General features: G+C 35.2%; 1 long non-coding RNA gene across 1 annotated transcript; it reads right to left on the bottom strand.

Annotated features, from left to right (window-relative positions):
* Positions 1-5,752: 5,752 nt before the first annotated feature.
* LOC143255965 (uncharacterized) lies at positions 5,753-15,284 on the bottom strand. Its single transcript, XR_013030943.1, has 4 exons — positions 15,124-15,284; positions 11,753-11,973; positions 9,357-9,612; positions 5,753-7,393 (listed from the first exon to the last, which is right to left on the bottom strand). It is a non-coding gene; the product is annotated as an uncharacterized LOC143255965 (long non-coding RNA).
* Between the last annotated feature and the right edge of the window lie 6,463 nt (positions 15,285-21,747).

The raw sequence follows: 21,747 nt of genomic DNA, 5'->3' as shown, positions 1-21,747 counted from the left end.
GACTGTCTTACTTACATACCGATCGGAAGGAGAAATTTGTCCTAGCTAGGCTATGCATTGGTCATAGCTTTTAACTCATCAATTTTGTTTATCTGAGACTGATGCACTATTGTATGGTTTGTGTAACACCCAAGGCACAATAGACCATATTTTGCTGTTGTGTCGTCGTTACGATTGTGAGTGACAGTACCATTTTAGACATTTTTACCAAGTGTTCAACCTTGGCTTTGGAAAGTGTCATTGGTTACGGTAATGCTGCCCACCTCAGTTGTTTTAAAATTTTTACTTATCCTTGGCCTTTTCAATTCCATTTACGTTTTCAATTCAAAAACTGGAATTTAACATGATTATCTTTTATTTTTTCCCAAATGTTTGGCGCAAATGATCTAGTTGCTTTACGCCAATAAACGCCAAACAACCAACCTTATTGCTTATTAAATTAGAAGTTATGATTGGGAATTAATAACTGTGCATACTAACATGTTATACCTAATGCCAGTGAGGCCTTTCATCAAATATTACCGGTTATTTGGCACAGATAGCCACGTTCCATTGCGCTAATAAATCGCAACCAACTTTTCATGAAATACCAAGGTCCATCAAGTTGGATGGGATACAACAGACACAGTATTGGTTAAAATACTATTCATATTAGTAGTTGGTAAGTTGTAATTTTTGTCTTCAATTTTATTTACCTCAGACTTCAGAATAAGCAGAGCATTAACTGTACTGTTTACACCAACTCTCTCAGCTCCCTACTGACCCTGGAATAGCTTAATGTCAGTCTGATCTAGTTTTTTTATATATTTTCACACGAATGGCTGTTTTCTCAGTCATCCGTTTCTATCCAATCATTATGGATTCCTGACCACGTCGGTATTCTAGAGAACGAGCATATTGACACCACAGCTAAATCTGTCTACTTTGATGCTGTCAGAGCCGTGCCTGTTTTGTATATGGACTATAGTCCTATAATCAAGGCCTAGCTTTGCGCCACTTGGCAGTCGATTTTGGGTGAACAACTCATAACAAGATTTTCCAGATGTAACCAAAAGTTCTTGTTTGGCTATCTAGCTTCCATGAGTATTCAACAGGAGGAAATTATCTTGTGTAGGCTAAGTATCATTTACGCATCTTTAATAGATCGTTTTATTTTATATGGGATTAACCACAAACACGTCACCTTTGTAACACTGGCCACATTGGTCACGCATTACTTAACAACGGCCCAAGTTTAGACGTGTTTTTTTTTTTACCCTTGACATTGGACAGTATCAATAGCGATGATGACTTTGTCTAAATTACTTGTTTAAAATTTTACAGGTCATTGTCTTTTTAAATTATATCTAAGGTTTTACATGCTTTCGGAATGTTATTTCGTTTTTAATCTGATTTATTTTTACATTGTATAATATTTTAATTTTGTAATTTTACAACTTGTTTGGCAAAGATAACCTCACTGCTTTGCACCATATACCACTAATCAACCAACCAACAAAATCTCCCTATTAAAAACTGTACAATAAAGATCAATGTATTTTTTATTTCTGCATTTAGTTTAACGCCTGCATTGTTGTTCATTTTCATTCCGACAACAGCAACTCTGACTCAATAATTTTCGCAAGAAGACTATAACCATAAATGACAAAGCCAAAAAAAATCGTTTCCCAGTGGGACTTGTAACGCTAAGATCTAATATTCGTTTCTCTACGGTGTACAGAGCCAAGATCTCAATGTGGATTTGCTTTCAAACAAACAGATAAAAAAAAGAAAATTTGGAGTGCAACCTCAAGGTCAACATCATGACACTGAGAACGAGAATACATTACAAACTTTTATGGTTTCTAACTAAACTATTATTTTTTCCAAGAAATGTAGGCATGTATATTTTGACACGCTAACTAAGTTTACTAACACATTTATGTTTGTTAAAAAATAAAAACAGAATTTAACTGTTAACATTTCTACTGATACAGGTATTTAAAAATATTTTTATATTTTTACGTATGTTCTCTGCAGAAAAGAGTCAAGTAACCTATGAAGAGGAAGAGATTCCCCAAACGCCCCAGCAAAACGTTTCTCTCGCAGTTCCGACTTTTAGACGACTTCTTCCACTGCAAGCTGTTAATCATGGAAACTCAAACAGTTATCTTCAGAAGTCGGGATCCTCTGATAATCTCTTTAATCACGGAGATTTGGAGAAACTAAACTTTGAAGATGACGTTTTTCGTTCTCAGTCTAATAATGCACAAGTTAGACCGTTGTTGAAAGCAAAAAACCAAGTTCAGGATTATTTATCATATAATACGAATTTTTCCAAATACCTTACTTCTAATGCTACCAAACGTTTTGAAGACATTCCTCATTTACCACCACCAATAAGACAAGATCGTCCACAAAGTAGAACTAACATTCTCTATCTCCTTGATGATAGAAATGAGCCATATGAAGACACTCCATCAAGTTTAATGATTAAACACCAACAGTTAGATGATGTAAATAATATACATGGAACTGATGGCTCAGCAGATCAAGTCTCAATTCTTCAAACACAGGATGGTTTACCAGCATATTCAGCTCCTAGTGGAATCACTGTGAATCAATTTACTGGGGACTATCAACCTGATGTTTCCTTCAAGGGAGTTAGTTTCCTTGACACTTACAAACCTATAGATAAAGACAGTGGGCATACACAAACAATTCAGGCTGGAATTGTATATAAAACCACTGATAAGGACGAGATACCAATAAATCCTTTTCGGCCAACCAAGTTCGTTAAGCAAACAGAAATACCCGAAAAATATGAAAATCAACCAATTTCTACAGCATCAAGGACGCTAAGTAGAAATCTTCATTCTAGACTACAGGATTTTAAAGACTTTGGTGCTAAAACCATTTTACCTACTAATCAATTTCCAGGATTGATTCAACGTCAAAATTTTCATTCCTTACCAAAAGCATTTAACCCCCAAGATTCTTTTGGTGATTCGTTATCTACACAAAGAGATCAATTCTCAGCTTCCAACAAAGGAAATAGATTGTTATTTTCACAAACGGGATATTTGGCATTAAAAAGACCATGTATCCAAAAAGGACTTCGTAATTCACAGTTCAATGTGGCTCGACCAGTGAATATTAGATTATGGCGAGGTAAAAGGTCTTCTAAAAGCAAAGTGAATGAAACTTTAAACAATTATTCTAAAGTAAAAGATAATAATTTTAATATTCACAGTGAATTTCCCATCGCTAAATTCCAATATTCATTGATATCTGATGCTAACTATATTAGGGCTGCTACTGAACTTTTTCCAGTTTTGGGACATTATAGGCTTAATGAGAACCAAGGATTCCATTGGCAAAATCCATTCTTTGGAAGTAATGGAGAACATCAAAATAATGGTCATTTGATCAATGGGCCACTATTAAAACATGGATCACATGGAAAACCATATCATTCTAGCAGTGACAGTGAACTATGAAGAGATTTTCATGTGAAAAGCCATGTATTTCCCTTATCCATTCTCCACGCTTTTAAAGCTCGAAGACACAGTTACGAGCCTCTTGGAAGTAGTAATTTTGATATCATCAGTGGAGGAATTTTTGGTGATGTCGAATCATCTTCCAACCACCTACCGCATGTTTACCATGGTCCTGAAAATTTCTCATCAGAATATATTAATGGTGAATCAGATTCTGACTTAGCAACTGAACATTTCTTTGATAGGAAGTTAAAGTTAGGTTTTCAAGGATATGACTATTTCCAAAGCTTTCTGAATAATGCCCCTTTTGAGCAGCAAAGATCTACAGAAAGTAACCACAGCATTAGTTCAGCTGAACAGTTAATGACAGCAGACTTAATGGCACAAGACTAAGACAGTTTGAGAGATTAATTAATTTAAAGAAGAGTAATGACGAATATAACTAACAACAAAATCGGATAAATTGAAAACGTCAACATTTTAAAGAAATGTAATATTTTCTGTCATCGTAGAACATTGTTCTTTTGAAATGTTCAGCTGTATTTCACATTACAGTATTCGGTTAACATAAACAACCAAAATTATTCGTACAACTTTGCTCGTGACGAGCGAAGAAAAATTGAAAAGCTGTTAAGGGTTAAATTTTAATAATCAGAAACCAAATAATTTTTCTATAACCTGCTAGAAACAAATATTTGTGTTAACTCTGAATAGTTAGTTTGCCTCCAAGGATTAAACGTGAATTATAATATGGAACTTTTACGTCTTACCTTAATTGGAAAGTAAACAATTATACTTACATTTGTGAACGTCTGTCTGTGAAATTTATTAAAGAAACCACTTCTTGTTTCACAAGAAATTTGACATACGTTACTTCATTGTTTCCAACATTTTTCATATTTTAATTTCTTTTTACTTTATTAATAGACTTTCTGGAGAAGATGATCCATGTGCTTTGCTTCTTTAACAACATTACAATATATCATATTTTTAACTTCTTGTGGGCCATTGCTAGTGAATGATGTTAAAAAGTAAATACAATTTAAAAAGACCGATGTTCAATGTATATTTGGTTTGTTTTATATTTTCTAAATCATATTTTGCTTTTTCCCCAACGGAAGTTTATATTATGCAGATAATCTCGTATCTTTGTGCCGTAAGCTCTCCCCCAAACCCAACAAAAACAAACAAGCAACTATAAAACTTTCAAATTTACAAAACTGCAAGGTATCTCAACTAAGTTTCTATGGCATCAAATAAATATATAAAGTAATAGAAAATCACTAAAAGATGATTTTTGTAGCACCATCTTCTTCTAAGCCAATGAGAAATTCAATAATGGATGCAAGAAACTCAGAACGAGACCAAAACCATAACTGATCCGATTCTGGGCTGCGCAGTTGACTTGGATTTATCAAAGTGATAACAAGCGTTTTTAGATCAAACCTTCTGTTGCTCTCTGGTCGTCTTGTTTCCGTAAGGATCGGAAGTTGTCCTGACTAGGTTACACATTGGTCACAGCTGTTTAATTTATAGTTTCCTTTTACCTGGTACCGACCTACCAAAACGTGGTCTTTGTGACTCTCAAGTCACAACAGCACATATTTGACTGTCGTGCCATCATTACAACTGTGAACGATAGCACCATTTTAAACATCTATTTTCTAGAAGTTCATCCCTGACATTGGACGATGTCATAGACGATGGTGACATTGCCCAACTTGATCGTATTTTTAACTTTTCACGGGCCTCAGACCTTTCAATTCAATTTCATATTGTTTTGTTTTTTCCTGGTTTTCGGTTATTAGTTTTTAACTTGACTTTATTTTCATTTCATAAACTGTCTTTTGATAGAGCTAGCATGGATAACTTGTATCACTGTAAAACTACCACACTTCAAAGCTAACTAAAGTTACAGATTGTAAAATCGTTAGCGACACCCTGTTCGGAAAAGCATTGGAAGTAAACTTTTTGTATTCGTTCTGTAACTTCATTGTATGAATATCAAAGACGCTCGATTCGTAATCCAAGGGTCGCGGGTGCGAATAAAGGTCACACCACACATGTTCGCTCTTTCAGCCATGGAGGCGTTATAAAGTGAAGGTCAATCCCAATATTCGTTGGTAAAGTAGTGGCTTAAAAGTTGGCGGTGGGTGGTGATGACTAGCTACCTTTTCTCTAGTCTTACACTGCTAAATTAGGGACGGCTAGCGCAGATAGCCCTCGTGTAGCTTTGCGTGAAATTCAAAACAAACAAACAAACAAACAAATGAAGTCGTGTAGCTTTTTATTCTTTGTAAAAAAACATATTATTGTTATTATTTCAAAATTACGACCACATAGACTGGTTTATCGTTGTCTTTTCTATCTAATAAGCATACTTTTGAATTAATCGAATGAGACACGAAGGTAGAAATATTTTAACACAAGAAATAAGTTCAACGAAAAAACTCTGGTTTCCTTAAGTTATTCTTATTGAAATTAACCTAAAACAGTTTGAAGAGTATAAAGTGTCACGAGCAAGATTTTTAGACCAATCGCTGAATAAAAAAATATAACTAAAATTGGACAAATAAAACTATCTTGCTTTCATTGTATTAACTTATTTTTCATTGTTTTTTACCTTACACATTTTTCGTATATTGTAAAATATGGTGTCCAGGGTTATCTCAGGCTTGACCGACGGTTGTTTTTTTTCTTTACAAATGTAGTTACAATTACAAATCCGAAATAATTATATCACAAAACCTATTGATGATGTAACGAAAAACATGTCAGGAGTATATTGACTAGAAACAAAAATGAAACCTAAAAGAGAATAACACCCACATGGCATTCTAAACGTTAGAACAATCATGAATATTAAGGACATTAAGGTTCACAATAGATTTTTATAACTTCGTTTTTGACAAGTGTATTTTTTTGTATCTTTTATAATTTAAAGCACACACACACACACACATACGTGTGTGTATACTTTTGTTATTAGTCAAAAATAGTATGCTGAAGTACAGTTTCCCAGACAAATGCTGTTGTCACGACTCTGAACAACGGAATTAGTTTAGACGTGTTTTCCACGGGTTTTACCCCTGACGCTGGACAGTGTAATTGGGGATGGTGACACCTAACTTGATGATGTTCACCTAACTTGTGTTTTTAACTTTTATAAGGGCCATTGGCTTTTATAATTCTATGTAAGTTTTATATGTTTTTTGAAATATCTTTAGTTTTATCTTGATTAGTTTTTTGCATTTTGTAATCATTTGTTTTTTTTACCGATTATTCGACACTGATAGCCTAGTTGCTTTGCTCCAATAAACGCCGAGTAATTACCCCAAAAGTTGTGAACAGCTTGGGGGTGGTAGTGAAAAGACGAAATGCAGATAGAAATGAGTGGAGGATGAAAACGTATAATTATTTTATAGAAGAATCCGTTTGGAATTATTTTTAATTTTTGTTTAAATAAAAAACATGGAAGAAACATGCGCTGTGCAGATGCTAGAGACATTTCAACCAATTGTAACATGAATACGTTACGCAATGGGAAATAATTATGCACTTTTCACTGGGAGGCAAAACGTTTGGACTGGTCTCTCTGAGGTCTTATCGATGGATAAATCTTGCATCTAATAAAGCTTTTCAAAAGTAACAGACGTTGAAAGGACGTACATCCAGAAAATTATGAATTATTCATAGACTTGACATATGTTGCGTAAACAAACTCAATGATAAGTAAACAAAGGCCTGTGCACAACCCGATGCTTAAGATGTCGAAACAAACAGAAAGGTGTGTAATACCGATGACCCTTGTATCCCCTGTCTGTGGCTTCGATATCATGGTACACTGATTTTCATTCGAATAATAAGTTCTTCGCCACTTTATTATCAAGCCAGCTTCCATATAACGTACGATCCTGTGAAGAATATGGAATGACAAGTTTTATAGGTATATCTACTTCGTTACTTGAACTTAATAGTTTCTTAATTTACAGTCTGGATACAACCATATAACATAGTTTTAAAACTTAGAGATGTGTAAAGAATTACAAATGCTGATTTTGGAAAAAAACGTTTATACACCATTATCTGTTAACATTTTTTAATTAGATCGATATAAATTGTAACTTTTATTCAATCACTAACATTAAAATTATTTAAAAAAACATGTAAGAAAATTACAATTCTATTGAGTACAAATAATTTTCATTATATTTTCTCGTGTTGAGCACTTTGAGAAACAGAAATGCAATTTCGAAAATACTGAAATTTAGGTTGTAGAAACACACGTAACAACACCTGCCAAATTCAGACCGAACGTATTACAGACACACAATTGAAAACACCTGTCACGTTCGGATTGAACATAATAGAAATTCTTAAGCAGTCGTTTGTTTTACAGTAAATCACAAATGTTCAAATGATTTCTTGATGTGCGTTAAATGTTCTCTGTAAATATTCTATATTTTTATGAATGTAACATTCACCATTTTGTAGTTCTGATGTACTTAAAATCAATATTTATTTAATTACAGCCGTTTAAATAATCAGTTTGGTAACTACCAGACAAAAGATATCAAACAGATTTTCACTAAACTCTACGGATGCTCACCATAATACTTGACTTCAACTAGTTTTTAACCCTAATCTGGAGTTGTCTACAGAGAAAATACGCAACTGTACTGCAGGTGTTTTTGTTTGTTTTCGATACTTTTGGTAGTGCTTAGAACACACCTAAAACAGGATTAGAAACCTACAAATTTAAAACATGTTTTATCCTTATCCCCAGTCAGATGGAAAATTGGCGCATAAAAGAGTAGCTATAATTTTGGATAAAATAACAAGCTATATACAAGTATCTCTGAGAAACACAGCTTTTTAAAAAAACAAAATATGATTTTAAACCGAAATTTCCTGATACTTTCATATTGTGTAGCTTAGTGTTAAAACGATCGTTGAAGAGACACGTTCACCTTTCAATTTTTGTTCATACCCTTGTTCACATCTGAGAAGACAAGTCTCCTTTAACAAACATTTCAGCTATAGCTAATGACTAATGTTTTTAAATACGTTTCTGATTCGTTATGAAATTTAGTAGAGGCATTTTTGTAGACCTGTTTTAGAATGAGGTGTCCCCCTAACATTGAGCAATACCATTCAATATGATGACACTGTCGAGACTGAATGCTTTAATCAAGAGAATTTCGCAGTTTTGTTTATTTTTAAACCACATTTTCTATATGCCACACGTCTTATATTCCACACTTAATTTTTATGCACATAACTTATTGCGATTAATTTTATTTTATTTATCTGCACAGAAACATATATTTGCTAGTGGAAATAGCTTTTGTTGCTTTATGTCAAAAGACCTTTGTAACAACAACGAAATAATATTGGTTTGGTCACTGGTATCTTTAAGTTAGACTAGTACACTGAATTGGTAGCTTTTATAAAATTCTACTTACACAGTATTATTGAAATTGCAAGTGCAGATATCTTCCAACTAACTTTGTATTTTGTGTTATATTGCATATTTCAATATGTGGATATACTTACCTTAGGGCCTGGCATGGCCGAGCGCGTAAGGCGTGCGACTCGTAATCCGAGGGTCGCGGGTTCGCGCCCGCGTCGCGCTAAACATACTCGCCCTCCCAGCCGTGGGGGCGTTATAATGTGACGGTCAATCCCACTATTCGTTGGTAAAAGAGTAGTCCAAGAGTTGGCGGTGGGTGGTGATGACTAGCTGCCTTCCCTCTGGTCTTATACTGCTAAATTAGGGACGGCTAGCACAGATAGCCCTCGAATAGCTTTGTGCTAAATTCCAAAAACAAACAAACAAACTTACCTCAGCTTGATGTAAACTAAACCAATACTTACTCTTTATTAAAATCGTCCAAGTAGAGCCAGTGTTTTGGAACAGCCATAGTCAGAGATTTATATAATATGTTTTCTTTCCCAGGATATATTGACATTTCTTGGTGCGAGAAAGTTCCTTTTGTATAATTGTCATTATTCTGGACTTCGCTCCTAAAAGAACGAAGTTTTCATCCCTAACTTGACGAAGGACTTCTGGTTCATCAGTGTAATTCAAAAACATTAATCCATTACTTAACTCTTTCAGTCCTTCAGCATACTGTAGGTAGAAAAAAAACTGATATTCTGAAGTGAATTACAAAGAATGTAAGTAAGTAATTCAAACATAAACTTTACAGCACTTACAATCTCCTAATGTTTCAGTCACATCACTAAGTGCGTGATATTCAATGTTAACCTCATGAATTCAAACAGCCAAACTAAAAAGAAACCACTACAGGTGGTATAATTTTAAAGCAGATTTATTTTATGGATTGTCATGAACGTAGAACAGTGCTATTGGTGACAGTGTCACTGTCCATATCGATCGTATATTTTACAGACAGCTGTTTATAGGATTCATCAAACTTCGACACATCTTTAATGGTGGTTTTGTCTCAGGTATTCCTGTGGCTACCAATGGACACGGAATTCTCAAAAATTAGTCTACATATCTTTCCAACCACAGTCTTTCAATAGGTTCGTGTCCATTTCTAGCAAGCCAGATGTCAAACCCAGAAGGAATACCGAATTACGTTCGTTCCCAGTATTTATTCTACCATTAGTTCAAGGTCATATTAGATACGATTCTAGAAATAAATGGAAAGTATACTTTCCTTCCACTTTTTCTATCATAGTCCAATGATTTACGTGGTACTATCAACACCACTGGGAAGTTCTCTTTCATGCTATTCCAGCCCATTGACCTTTCCTCCTTCCTTCTTGACCATCAACTTACAGGCCGAAATATCACAATCTTTTTCTTTAGATGTTAAGTCAGGGACTGGACTGCTATATGTTTGATGAAGAATTCATCAGATGGATCAGATGGTATTCACCACGAAACGTTGCACCATTTTTCTCTCTTGTCTCATGTCCTGGTTGTTTTGCTACTGGAGTTGTCGAGAAGAGGATTTTCTAAACACAGTTTTTTTCTAAGCACTTGTGACATTTCTTTGAGTCATCTCAAAAGGTTGGATACTCCTGACTTAAAGCGTTATTCTTTCGAATTATATTTCTATTCTACTTTTTTATGGGTGGTTCAACATCAGGTCCTTACATGGATCCTGTCATGGTTTGCTGTGGCTCTGTGCTGTGGTTGCTTGGTTCTCTGTCCACTTTTTTAATAATATGTCATTTCCCTTGGTATGGATCATGTTGAAGCTAAATCATTTGTACAATCTATATTGACTTGCCTAGCTCTTTAAAGGATCTGAAATTGCTTAACATGAGTTCTTGCAAAGTCCTCTTGAACATTCAGAAAACATTAAATCATTTTCTGTCATCCATCACTCCTGAATATGTGTGGGTTCTTTGCCATGTTGGTATTTGGAGCGAAATCTGTCTGCTCTGGTGAAAGCACAACCCTGCCAGTCACTATGTGGACTTAAGTTTTATCATCAAAACAAGCCTTCACATCAGATGTAGCTTTCCCAAATAAATTGTCTTGTTATTAGTCAGTCTTCTAGTTGACATAAGAATTATTGAGAAGTTATCGTCTTATACAATCTTGATATTGGCCACATTTTCATAATTAAGCTATTTCTTTGTCAAGGAATTGATCCGTCAACGTGAGGCCTTTGTGACACTCAAAGCAGGGACTGGTCCGCCAAAGTCTGGTCTTTGTGACATTCAAATCAGGGACTGGTCCGCCAATGTGTAGCCTTTGTAACACTCGAGTCAGGGACTGGTCCGCTAATGTGTGGGGTTTATGATACTCAAGTCAGGGACTGCTCCACCAATGTGTAGCGTTTGTAACACTCAAGTCACAGTTGTCCACTTTTGACTTTCTTGCTAGCGTTACGATTAGAAGCAGTATCATTATTTCAGTAATATTTTATCTCAAGCTTTACCTTTGATGTAAACAGTGCCATTGACAACAATGACTCTGTCCAGACTAATCATGTTTTAGACTTTTACTGGCCATAACCCCTTTTAGTTCAATTTAATTTTTTTAACTTGTTTCCAAAAATAAAACAAAAAACTTTAGGCCCATTTATCCTTCATTTTTGTCATGTTTTAAATTAATTTTCTCATTGTTTTACCTTTAGTACAGACTGATTAGCGCAAATAGCCCAGGTATTTTGTGCCATAAAACTCCAACCAACAACAACATTTATACTCTTTTCCACATTTTATCTTGCTTTTTGTAATTTAACTGAATTATTAAAAACAACGAATCAGATGCTCATTTTGCTTACCTTGAGATACTCGATGAAGGCTTCTCCTTCGAATGTTCCCCATTTAAGATTTTGTTTTTGATCAAGAATGTCTTGAAGGTTATTGAGAGAATTGTGAAGTTTAGGAAAAGTTAGGACTGCTACCAGGTTGCCACTATATGTTTTTACTACAACAATAACAAGAAACCACCAGAAACAGATCAACACTCTCCCAGATGCAGCTTTGGGTAAGTGCACGCCACCTAGTGGAAAATGAAGTATTATAGGTATATATTTTAGAGGGAATTATAGCAGGAAAATATTATTAACTCTATTTTTGTGTTTTCATAAAGTCACATAATATTCGTAGTCCAAATAATTATAAAAAAGTGCATCAGGTTTGCAATTTTCAAGTCATTCTTTATCTATTAGAGTAGAAATTGAAGAATTACAGTATTAATTTAAACGGTTTCGTTCATTACCAGACTGTCAAACATTAAATTGTAATATGCTTTATAAACCTTGCAAATGGTACAAAATAAAAACAAAATACAAATTGTACTGCGCTGAAGTATGAATAGAACTTTCTGACTTCTAAATTTTGCCAATTGCTTCTTACTACCACATTGAAAAACTGAAGAGACCGTTTCCTCATTAAAAAGATTTCAACCTGAAAATACATTTTTTTTTACGGTAAACATCAAGAAAATTCAAAGTTCATGATAGTAAACAATCAATTGATCTGTAAGTATCACGTATAAAAGTTTATTATAAAACGTTTATGGAGAATACTTTCGAAAGAACAACTAGATATACATATATATATAGTTTGTTTTGAATTTCACACAAAGCTACTCAAGGGCTATCTGCGCTAGCCGTCCCTAGTTTAGCAGTGTAAGACTAGAGGGAAGGCAGCTAGTCATCACCACCCACCGCCAACTCTTAGGCTACTCTTTTAAAAACGAATAATGAGATTGACTGTTACATTATAACGCCCCCACAACTGAAAGGGCGAGCATGTTTGGTGTGACGGGGCTAAGGTACTCAACTCACAGTTTGTAGGCTGCAGGGACGTAGATCCTGGGGAATGGGGAATACATCCCACCTTCATTTTAGGTGGGGGGTATGGTGCATACAATCATCCCCTTACAGTTTGGTCTGTTGAATTGTTTTATTGCATCACAGGCCTACAAATTGTGTTTGTTCTTGTCATTCTTGTATTCTTACCAATCGAATTGCATAATTAGGCCTAGATGTAGGTTTTTTTAGTAGCCGAAATGTACATCTTTAATATAGGCGTGCTTCTAAGTTTTTCGATCTAAGCGATAGTTCGTATCAGTCAGTAGGCCTAAGTATACATTGCAAGCACTATCACAGAATCTACCGACGTCTTGTACGTAGTGTAAGATTAAGTAAAATTTTCATCACAACAGATTCAACAGAGCATGAAATTCGAAAATGTTACTCCCAAGCGAAAACACCTGTGATCTAGATCTGGCAGGCTATTTGTAGCTTGTAGCTGCATCAATCTTATGTGTATATTGTACGGTTTTCTTAAGTCATTTGTTCTTATGCATGTCTAGCCGGTTTTATTGTCGAACGCCTTACTTTCCTTAGCTGCCGAAGGCGCTGACCATAGTGTACGTTTAGTGTACAGTTAACAACAGGTTCGGGTCGCTCGGATCCAGACGCGCCTTACATCACCCCCTCTGTTCCCTTTAGTCTGAGCCTCGATTTTACAACAGGGCTCATTAGACCTGTGTTTGTGGCCCTCATTAATCCATGAAATTTCAGATTATCACCGCCCTCTAATAAAGTGCTGGTGCTTTATGGTAAAAGAACAATATATTCTCTTATTATAGATAGTAAAAATATTGTATTTTATTATATAATTAGAACACAACAGGAGCGATTCCAACGGCCTGAAGCCTCTACTCGAATTGTATGGCTAGTTTTTGTTTAGGTATAGACATTATATGTATAGATATTATATGTATAGACATTATGTCACAACGTGTTTGCGTTTTGATGAGCTTTAACAGGAATATAATATATTTGTAATTGTTTAAGTATTATTCGAGAAATTTGGAACTACTTGTGTTGTAACTGGCACACATTATTGTCCCAGCGATGCGGTCAGTCGGCTCGGTAGTCACTGTGAGGTTCGCACGTTCGACTTAAATACATTGTACAGTTCAGTCCTACTTCCATTCTGTTCTATCTTCGTTCGTTGTACGTTAGAGTTTTTCAATAAAGACTGTATTTTAGCCTGCTGAGTCATCTGGGAAACAGATTCCAATTATCACAAGCAAGCGTCTGAAACTTTCTGATATTAGACAGTTCTGCAAGCCAGTTACTAGTGGGTATTGCGAACAGAGGAAAATTACAACAAGATATTTGATGAAGCTGAGAATAAGGTAACTTCCCTACATCTGGTGCCTATTCAACTACCTCGCATTCGCAGACCCCCCAGAAGAATCACAGGTGATGGCTCAGCACACCATTCTGCAACAGCTAGAGATTACTACAGAAGCCAATATTTTGGCTTCATAGAACATCTGACCACTAGCTTCAATGCAGACAACAATAACTTGAGGCAATATCTGGCACTTGAGAACATGATTACATCTGGCAAGATTGACAACTCGGTTATAAACTTCTATCCAGAAATCTCTGCACAACGGCTCGAGTTTCAGTTGCCCATGTTCAAAAGAACAACAAAAACAGTATCTCTGAATGGTGCAAAGAATGCTTACTATAAAATGCATGAAACAAGCCAGCAGATGTTAAGTGAAGTGTTTCTTCTCATGAAAATTTTGCTTGTATGTCCAGTATCCAGCTGCGTTCACATCCGCAGAGGTTCCTAAAGGTGCATTCCAAGCAAAATCAGCGACAGTGATGACGTGGTTAAGGTCAACTATGTGTCAGTGCCGCCTCAACCATGTGGCAGTTTGTCACACTCACAAAGATGAGGTCGACAAGATAAATATAGAAGAGCTTATGAAAGAATTCATAAACAGATCATCACAAAGGAGGTCTACGTTTGGGAACATGTAGACTAGACGATTAAATGAATCTTACTTCAATAAAAAGTATGAATAATTATGTGCTACATTGTATTGATGTGTAATTTTCAAGAGTTCGCAAAGACATTTTAATTATTTTTATCAAACAACATGAATAGTTTTTCAGTAGATATAAACTTATCAAGCGTAATTACTAATTTTATTAATATTAAAAAACGTAATTCATGTAATCAAAGTTATTAGTAACCTTGTCAAGTATAATGGCCATCTTTTATACTGTGCAGTGTGCAGGAATAAATTCATCTGGTAGTTAATTTATGACACATTTGTCTTTATTCTATTAATATTTTGAAAACTGTTCACAATACCTCACTTATACAAACCTACATTTTGCAAATTGAACAGTCTACATCAGTGATTGCAAAAATATCCCTTCCCCATCAGGTGTAACAAATCTACGACCCTGGTAGGCTGGCCACAGCTTGGAATCCCAGTCCTACAAAACACGATCGCCTTTCAGCCGTATGAACGCTATAATGTTACAATCGATTCCGGTAGTCGTTGATAAAAAGAGTAGCCGAAAAGATGGCGGTGGCTGGTGATGACTAGCTGCCTTCTCTCTAGTATTGCACTGATAAATTAGGGACGGCTGTACAGAGCCCTCTTGTAGTTTTCCGCGAAATTAAAAAAAAAAAACAGTCTTGGCTTCACTTATCAGGAGATAAAATGTTTTTGATGATTTACTTCTAAACATGGGAAACCCAGTAAGTTTAAACTTCAAGACACTGAATATTATTTATTAATTCATTTTGAAGATGTTAATAGAAATTATATCTTAGAAAGTTTTAAAGACACAATCAACAATTACGAATTAAAATTGTCTCTACTAGCGACATCTGTCGAAGAAAATTTAAGGTGAGAAAGAAAATTTTGTTTTTATTGTTGGGTTAGTACTTAGTTTCCATCATCATTCAAAACTGTTTACTAGTGGGTTCTTGAAAACTTAACTGAAAACATTTACTTGGTGTGATGAGAGTCCTCTGGTTATAACGTTTAAAGCTTAGCGCTTTTAGAACCTGGTTACATTTAAATAATCGGGATAATTTATAACACTGTGACTTCTGACAAAGAACTCGAACCTAATATTGGCAATTATAGCGAAATTTCCAACAAAGAGTTCGCAATATTTAAAGAGTGGATAGCATACATAGTTTATGCCTTTCTATACCATTTTGCCAGATTTTTCAAGACGTGTTTCAGGAGATTCTTAGGTCCCTTTCAGACGAATGGCGTTTGGAGTCCTATGTAATTAAACTTTAGTCCTTTTGAGTTTGGTCTACAACTTTAACATGATCCACTCGGAGAACGAGGTATTAAATATTTATTTTCAAATATTACGTGTAATTTGTATGGATGAAAATTTGTCGCTTGATGTCGCATTCCACTTATTTTGTCAATTTTTTTGTTGAATTTAAAGCGAAGTTACTCCAGAACTATCTGAGCTGGCTGTCCTTAAGTTTAAAGTTCCTTCTAGCTGCGATTTTTCTACTTAACTCATCACCTACTGTGTGTATTCTTTACCAAAGAGTGTTAGAATTAACTGCCATAATATAAAACCATCAAGGTTAAAACAGCAGTTAAATTTGTCCGATATTATTTCTCTATATCCTCCTAGTTGTTATTGTGTTGTCAAATCCAACAAGTCGTGAGAATTACATGAAACGAGTCCTCTCTAAATTATCCCCTCTCTTGTATGACTATTACCGACCCGCCATTGTCAACAATGACGTCGGCCCGGCATGACCAAGCGTGTTAAGGCGTTCGACTCGTAATCCGAGAATCGCAGGTTCGAATCCCGGTCGCACCAAACATACTCGCCCTTTCAGCCGTGGGGGCGTTATAATGTGACGGTCAATCTCACTATTCGTTGGTGAAAGAGTAGCCCAAGAGTTGGTGGTGGGTGGTGATGACTAGCTGCCTTCCCTCTAGTCTAACACTGCTAAATTAGGGACGGCTAACGCAGATAGCTCTCGAGTAGCTTTGCGCGAAATTAAAAAACAACAAAACAACAATGACGTCATCAATTTTATTTTTAAGACCAAGCATTACTTCATCGAACAGGTCCGAACTTGTTTAAACTTCTGTTGTTAAGAAGAAGCATCCTAGATGATAACGCATGCAAGTGGTTTCATTTCCTTAAAATTAGTTTTGACCCTCGTAACAACTTACCACGTCTGTTAACTACACCTTAATGGGCGAGGCATCCAAAATCATTTTACTTCTAATATATAGCTACGTTAGACTTTACCTTGCGAAATAAGCGAACCAAAACAATACCAATAACAGTTGGAAAGCTGGAAAAGTCCTTTACTGTCCACTAGCTGGTGATATTCATAGTATTTGCTGTATCTGTTAATCAAGTAGAGAACGGGACTGATGATCATGATGACGCAGATTATACACAGATATGTCTGAAAAAAAACAAAAATTTCAATATGTCTTATATTGTTTTGAAATAAATATTCTAAGTACAAAAGCGATTTATAGATTTATTTTCCAAAAAAAGAAAAGAAAGAAAGACGAAATAGGGTGGTGGATTTTAGGCTTAATATAATCCTTTTGTTTATATTTCTATATCTGGATAATATAAACAGACAATTTTGTAATTATTCAAGAACATCTGTTATTAAAGATACACAACGTACATATTTATTTCGCCTTATATTTGTAAGACAAACGTACAATAACACTAGAAAGTATTTTTGCAGCTTTTATTAACTCTACGTTCGTTACTGATGGACGAAACAAAAATCAGAAATTACAGAGTCCAGTAAGTGTGTACTAAGTTCACTTTCAAGTAATTTTACATACAGAACCTTTTCTTTTAATTGGTACTGACCCACCAATGTGAGATCTTTGTGACATTCAAGCACAATTGCCTACATTTTCTTTCCTCGAGGTGTACATCTGGTATTGGACAGTGTCATTGAAGGTGGTGACATTGTATGGCTTGAATGTTTTTAGCTTTTTTTAAATATATTAAAGTTTTTGTTCAGATTTTGGACATTGTTTGGTTTTTAATTGATTTATTTTTACCTTTATATTTTTATGTTCACATCTGTTTTCTGGCGCAGATAGCCCCGTTGCTTTGCGTCATAATACGCAAAACAACTAACTGACCAACCATACAGAAGTAGGAAGTAAAACAATTACTTTCGAATAAGTGCAGTCGGAAGAATATCTGTGCAATGGGGCTATGAATGATAAAATATATGGCAATGGCCCGAAAACTTGAAGTCCTTCCTCTTTGTTGATGTAGTAATAAAAGATTAAATAAGGAAGATTAGTTGTCTTTAAGAATTCTTTGATTCTCTCTCTGCAGAAGGTAAAATTATACAGCTTAATACAGTATATTCTACCAAATATTAAAGCGCTCATTAAGTCATGCTTTGGTGATTCTTTTATTGAGGGTCATCGTATTTGTGGATCAAATAAAGAAATGAACCAAGCTTTGGATAATTTTATGTGCTTAACAATTACAAAACTATTGTATATTATAAAAACGTGGTATCAGAGTTAAGTTTTACCTTATACTTGTTAATGTGGTGGTTTACATATCTATTTTCTTTAGTTTTCATTTGTATAAAAGGAACAAAATAAACGTTTTTCAAGAAGGGATCAGACATACCGGATTTACAATAAATGAAACGTTGCCTTTTGTTACACAGCTTATTTCCAATAGTAAAAATGAAGGTAAATTTAACACAAAGTAAAATAACTTTAGAAACGTTTCTGTATTTGCGAATTCTCCTTTTTAACATTTCTCAGTATAACTCCAGTGTTTCTATTTTAACCTGCCTCCTGGTGGCACTGCGGTATGTCTACAGACTTTTAAAGCTAGAAATCAGGTTTCGATATCCCTGGTGGGCAGATCACAAAGAGCTCATCGTGTTGCTTTGTACTTAATTTCAAATAAACGAACTATTTTAACCTTTTCAGGAGTAATGTCGTACTTATTATAAAGATGTGTTTTATCAAAAAACTTAGAAATAGTCTTCTTCGGTCTGCAACTCTAGGAAGAGTACTTGAAGATATCATAAGATGTGAATCTTCTGGGTACACAAAGAGCAATGGAGAGTTTGTCATCACAAGGTAACGTCTAAGTTCAGAAAATAAAACCTCATCTCATATTTATTACTATATGACATCACATTGTTTAAATTCATTCAGAAATATTTGTTCTACTTAAACAATGAGATATCGTACACCTTTCTCTCTCTCTCCTTATCTAAGAATAAGAGTTATGTGTCTGTTACCTCCCAAGTAAATGGTGCTAACACCAACAAGTGGTTCTCCTTTGAAGGACGCTTGACTAAAATTACATAAGGGTCTTCGTCTATACTTTTGGTGAAGTCTATTACACCTGAAAGAGGTTGAGGAGAAGCTGCTAGGTGCACTTCCTATAGATGTGAAAAATGTTTAGTTTTCAGAAATTATTAATCAGTAATAAAATAACACTTGAATATATTCTTAATTTTGTTTAAATCTAGTTTTCTTTAAATATTAAACTTCCAGAGTTTGAAGAAGCCGTCGACGAAATGCGATTTTACTAAACCTTGGATTACAAGAAATGCTCGATGAATAGTCATAACATCACACACTGGTCCTATACGGTAAGTCAGTAAAACTTGAAAGGTATTTTTCATGTTGACAACAAATACTAAAGCACCATGTTTGATTCATATTTTACTTTGTCTGTGGAAAAAAAAAAGGGAGACACCAGGAACATAAAGGATTTACTAAGTGTTAAAAGGTCCAAATGAATGACAGATGACGTATATTTTAATACGAGGCGAAACTAACGCAATGATATATGCATAATACTTCCAATCAAATAGCACCGTGCCAGTCCTAGAGTGTATAATTAATTTGCTTCGAAATAGAAATTAACAAAGAACATTTTACCCAAATAAAAATATCAATGTTTCCCCTATCTTTATCATCAACACCATCACCCCTTTAATAAATACAATTTCTTTCGAGCTCCCTTCTTTCTTTAAGTAGCCCGGCATGGCCAGGTGGTTAAGTCACTCGACTCCTAATCCGAGGGTCGCGGGTTCAAATCCTTGTCACACCAAACATGCTCGCCCTTCAGCCGTGAGGACGTTATTACGTGACGGTCAGTCCCACTGTTGATGAAAGAGTAGCCCAAAAGTTGGCGGTGGGTGGTGATGACTGGCTGCCTTCTCTCTAGTCTTACACTGCTATATTAGGGACAGCTAGCGCAGATAGCCCTCGTGTAGCTTTACGCGAAATTCAAACCAAACCAATCTTATTTTAAGTAAATGAAAGCTAGTTAGGTGACGACATGAATATTAAAATGTTATATATGCACTGTAGTATTGGTTTATTATTCTTATTAAAGAAATAAGCATTCAAACATCAATTTTGCATATTACACTATTTACTTTACGTTAATCGCTCGCCTCCCACCTCAAGAGACCATTCAGCTCCTCTGGAGGAAGTGCGTCCTACACTTTGGGAAGCGCTGCTCTAAGCAATAAGTGAGAAGACAATTAAATAAGGTACCAACCAACCTTCTGTTGTCTCGTGAAATTAATAACACATTACCTACAAATTTCCACGTGCTTTCAAAATTTTTGTGATTATGCTTGTTGAAAAATATGTAATTCATTAGTATAAAATACGAATAGTCGTATTAAGATTCTTACCTTGTTAAGAACCATTCCAATTAGTCCTTTCCGTTTACCATTCTCACCAAGAGAACCAAAAATCCCATCATTCGACATTACGAATGTAAACCTTTGGATAAGAAAACGAAAAATACAACGGTAGCAAACGAAAGAAGCAAGAATGAAACATTAATTATTTTGACTACATTAAAAAACAAATTGTAAATTTTCCTCCTAATATCATAATCACTTACATTTCTTCTTTCACATGTGGTTCCTATGTTTTAACACTTTCCGTTTTTAACTCGGGTCTCGTCTTTCTTGCTTTGCACCAATAAACGCCAAACAACCAAATACACAACTTTTATTGTATATTTGCTGTTATGTTTTTATGTGTTCTTACCTTTCACGTTGTACAATTTTAAGTTGTTTTTTTTTCGGGAATTGTTTCGATAAAAAAAAGAAACAATTACTATTTTGGTTTTCCATTTTACTGCTTGTTCGGCGCGGGCCCGGCATGGTCAGGTGGTTAAGGCACTCGACTCGTAATCCGAGAGTCGTGGGTTCAAATCCCCGTCACACTAAGCATGCTCGCCTTTTCAACAGTGGGGAAGTTATAATATTACAGTCAATCCCACTATTCGTTGGTAAAAGTGTAGTCCACATCTTGGCTATCTGCGTTAGCCCTCGTGTAGCTTTGCGCGAAATTCAAAACAAACCAACCTGTTAGGGGCAGGTAGCCTAGTTTCTTTGCGCCACTAAACGCCAAACAATCAAGCTACACGTGGTTTCCTTTTTTTACTTTTCCCTGACTTATTAGTCTTTTATTTATATTTATATTTTCCTTCCAACGTTTCTATTCTGCCTTTTTCGATACTCGACTGTTTGACGCAGACAGCTTTGGTGCCTTTAAGAGTACCAAACCCCAATTCACTAATACAGCCATGTTTTAGTTTTCAGTGTGCCGTTTGTTGTTTATCAACGGAGCCACAAATTCTTCTGGAGTCGTGATGACGAGAAACCAACGTGAAGTAAAAATGTATTCTGAAGATAATGTATTCTGAAGATAATATATTCTGAAGATAATGTATTCTGAAGATAATGTATTCTTAAAGAAACAACAAAACAGTATTATTAAACTTTCTTACTACTTGTCTGTTTGTTTGTTTTATAGCAAAGCCAAAATGGGATATCCGGAGGGAATCGAACGTCGGATTTTAGTGATGTAAGTCTGTAGACTTACCGGTGTTATACCGGAGGACACTTTCTTTTTATTAGCATGTTTTTTAAGACCCCTGGTCAAGAAAAATACGGCCTC

Source organism: Tachypleus tridentatus, chromosome 7, assembly GCF_004210375.1.
Source record: "Tachypleus tridentatus isolate NWPU-2018 chromosome 7, ASM421037v1, whole genome shotgun sequence".
Lineage (NCBI taxonomy): Eukaryota > Metazoa > Arthropoda > Merostomata > Xiphosura > Limulidae > Tachypleus > Tachypleus tridentatus.
This window is presented reverse-complemented; position numbering and strand designations above follow the sequence as displayed.